This window comes from Eretmochelys imbricata, chromosome 22 (assembly GCF_965152235.1).
Source record: "Eretmochelys imbricata isolate rEreImb1 chromosome 22, rEreImb1.hap1, whole genome shotgun sequence".
Classification (NCBI taxonomy): domain Eukaryota; kingdom Metazoa; phylum Chordata; order Testudines; family Cheloniidae; genus Eretmochelys; species Eretmochelys imbricata.
Window position 1 is genome coordinate 1,485,024 of NC_135593.1, and position 4,015 is coordinate 1,489,038.

Below are 4,015 nucleotides of genomic sequence, written 5' to 3' on the forward strand. Positions count from 1 at the left end.
CCAGCAAACAAAAGCCAAAGCTGGGCAATCCACCAGCCCTGTGCTGCTCCCATGGAACGGGAACCTTCCAGCTATCTTCTCCCGCACAATTCCCACCCGAACCACCAGGGCTTGAATCTCATTTTCCTTTCCAATTGGGGTGGATTTAGAACATTGCAAAAATAAAAAATATGAAAAATACATTTTATTTCCAGCATCATTATTCACACTCGTTTTGCTAGCCCCCGAATGGGACCAGAACCACATCCCTCCACAGAACGATCCCCCTAAAAACCAGCACAGCCTCAGCAATTACAGTACAGCCTCCGGGTGACAAATACCCCAGGATGGCGGTGGTTCAGAACTCTGAACAGAAAGCTCTGGTTGTTCCTTCAAAAGTCTGCAACTGAACAGAGATTGAATACAGCTTTAAATCTTTACTATGCTGGAGAGAAATGTTGCTTTTAACCATCTTAATTTAAATGAAACCAGACAGAAACAATTTCCTTACCTTGTCAAATCTTTTTTAAAATTTGCCCTTTAATTATTTTAGTTTACCTTTAATACACTACTGTGCTTTTTTTTTTTTTTTTTTGGTTCTCTCTCCTGTTGCCTGATTACGTATTTCCAGTTCCAAATGAGGTGTGTTTTTGACGTGTCAGTAGGTAACTGGTGTTTGCAACGCTAGAGGTTCTACTGTAGCCACAACACAAAACTCACTTGAAGTCCAGTATTCATTAAGCTATTTTTTTCTACTAGGGACCAGGTTGCTGCAATGGAGATGGATGGGAGGAGCCTAGCTTGGCTTCCAGGGAAAAAATCTTTCGGCCTGACTGGACTTTGTAAAACCAAAATTACCAAAAAATCCCCAAACCCTGCTACTGATCAATCACTGAGCAGACATCCAGCTGCACCAAGCAGTGCCCAGGTCACCAAGATCTCGAAACACAGGCCTCAGGAGATTACAACTCCCATGAGGTATGAGGACCTGGTCAGGGAGCTGCACTAGAAGTACACATTAGACGATGCCAAGGAAGATTAGCAGCTCTCAAGATGAAGGAATTCTCCACCTGCCCGCAGAGCTAGTTGGGAACCTTTAATTGGAAATTAGCCCCAGCCCAAGGGAAGTCTCTCTGCAGTCATCAGGGCTGTCACCACAGCCTGGAGGAGACAAACACTTACCTTAGTGACAGCAGCTGCTTTGCTCCCGCTGGTCTTGCCCAGAATCACTGGGTGAATGCTCTGGAACTACTCCATAGGACTCTGGGGTAGCCTACTCTCTCTGAGCATATTGTTCTTTCTGGATCTGATCTTGGAATCCCCACAGGCTCATGTCACTGCACAAATACCCCACAGCTCCCAGATGCTGCAAGCAGACCCCAGAGCTCCAGGCACCCCATGGGGCAGGGGACCCTGGAGTTCCCAGCCACCACAGGCAACAGAGGGAGCCCCCAGCTCCCAGACACTGCAGGCAGAGCCTGGAGTTCCCAGTCACCATGGGTGATGGGGAGAAGCCGCAGTCCCATGCCATTGCAGATGGCCCCATAGCTCCCCGCTTCTGCGGGCGGACGCCAGAGCTCCCAGCTGCCACACGGGGTGGAGGAATGTTATGAAGGCCAAGACTAGAACAGGGCTCAAAAAAGAACCAGATAAATTCATGGAGGATAGGTTCATGTGGCTGTTCCTTCCCCAGAGAGCCAGCAACGAGCTGGTCTACATCGCCCACAGGCATGGCGGTGCCAATATCCCCCGCATGGGTGAGCTGTGTGACATCGCGGTGATCACCCGCGCCTTCCGCCCGCTGACGTGTCCCGATGCCATGGTAAGGAACATCGCAGCAAACGCCCTCCATGACGCAACGAAGAAGCAGATCGGCATAGCCCCCTCCAACCAAGACACCGCCAGCTTCCTGAGCGGTTCCCTGGATGGCGAATTCGGACGGGACGGGCGCAACATCGCTTCACTGTGGTCCCGCGCTCGCAGTGCCACGCGTCACCTGGGGAAGCGCATCGGCTGCCGCTGGGAGTGGTGCGAGGAGCGCCAGGAGCTGGGAGTCCTGGGGCCGCAGGTCAGGTCTGAGGACAACACCATCGTCACCCCGAGCGCCAGGGGCATGCTGGAGAGGACGCTGAAGGCGGCCATCCACTCGCTGTACATGGAAGCCCTGAAGCGTAAACCGGACCAGGGTAAAGCCTTCGAACTGACCAGCAAGTGGGACGCCAGCAACCGCTTCCTTGCCGGGTGCAGCTTCACCCGTTTCGCTGACTGGCGGTTCAGCCACTGCACCTGACTCAACTGCGTCCCGCTCAACGGGGCCGTCCACCACGGGAACCGAGACAAGCATTGCAGGAAGTGTGGCTACTCCAACGAGACCCTGCCCCACGTCCTGTGCAGCTGCAAGCCCCACTCCAGAGCCTGGCAGCTGCGCCACAATCTCATCCAGGACCGCCTGGTGAAAGCCATCGCACCGCGCCTGGGGGAGGTCGCCGTGAACTGCGCCATCCCCGGCACTAACAGCCAGCTGCGACCCGACATGGTAGTCACCAACGAGGCCCAGAAAAAGATCATCCTCGTCGACATCACGGTCCCCTTCGAGAACAGGACCCCGGCCTTCCGAGAAACCCGAGCTCGTAAGATGGAAATATATGCCCCTCTGGCCAACACCCTGAGAGCGAAGGGCTACGAGGTGCAGATGGACACCCTGATCGTCGGAGCCCTGGGCGCTTGAGACCCCTGCAACGAGCGTGTGCTGCGGACCTGTGGGATCGGTCGACACTACACACGGTTCATGCGGCTCCTCGTGGTCTCGGACACCATCCGATGGTCCAGGGACATCTACATCGAACACATCACCGGCCACCGACAGTACCAGGAGGTGTGAACCAGTACGACATCGTGCATCCACTATGGGAAAAGGACTGAGAGGCTTTTTCCATTGGACCGTATGAACTGGAATCATAAACTCCCTGAACATTAAATCCCACCAAATGAGGGTAGATCCATCCCCATCATCGTATCCGCTCATTATACTCCACACCTGAACATAGCCATTATATGGACAACATACCCCCATATCTCAATGTCTGTACTTTGACCGGTTAAACTTTTACCCCCAATCGGGGAGATTGCAGATTATGTATTCCTTACGCCACCAGCTCCTAAGCCGAATTTCGCACCCCTTGATAATCTGTACCTTATTCCCTGATAAACAGAAACTTCTATGCTTAAACTCTGTACCATTTTCTTTTTACTTCAACATCATCTTAATAAAATTATTAAATCTGTTCTTATCAGTTTAATCTCTGATATGTTCTCTAGCTGAGAACTCAATTGAAGGGATTTTTGGAACAGGGATCTGGAATAGAGGCTTGCTCCATCCACTCCACGCATCAGCCTGGTATTGCAGTCCTGCTGGGTATGGTGCACCTCCCCCTGGGGAGAGCATGATGGTTCAAAAAAAGAAAAAACATGTCCCATTTTGCTCTTTTATTTGTAACCTTGAGCTGTGTTTTCTGTCAGTTTCTCTATTTTCTCTTTCTGAGGTGAGTGCTATTCTTATTTCTGCTCTAGTGCTGTTTCATAAAGTCCTTAAGAGGCTGGTTCTCACACACAGTGCTTTCCAGAAGTGTGGGCTTTGGGTCTGTGTCTCTCAGCAGTGTCCCCACAGGAGAGAATAGCTTCATTCCTTTCCCCCTGTGAAAATGTCCCTGTTGGCACAGAGGGAGCAGTTTAGAGGATCAGAAGAGGAGAAAGGTTTGAGTCTGATTTGTAGACCCAGAGGCTGAATGGGAGGGGGGACCCAACTCCCTAACAATCCCCCGTCCCCAAAGAAACTGTTCCGTACTGTCCCACCCACACCCAACTACCCTCCAGGTTCACCCCCAGGCTCCTTCCGTCTCCCTCAGCTCCTCCGTTCTCCCCTAGACTGGAGCGCCCTGGCAGTGTAGCCCTAGCGGTTTAGGGGCAGCCGTGCCCTCAGACAGGCCTTCCAGCTTTGTTCTGCCCTAGTGCTGGCCCCCAAACTGACACAGGGTGG

At 52.3% G+C, this 4,015-nt stretch overlaps 1 non-coding gene across 1 annotated transcript; it reads left to right on the top strand.

Annotated features, from left to right (window-relative positions):
• Nucleotides 1-3,218: 3,218 nt before the first annotated feature.
• Nucleotides 3,219-3,410, top strand: LOC144278630 (U2 spliceosomal RNA). Its single transcript, XR_013348625.1, has one exon. It is a non-coding gene; the product is annotated as a U2 spliceosomal RNA (small nuclear RNA).
• Nucleotides 3,411-4,015: the final 605 nt, after the last annotated feature.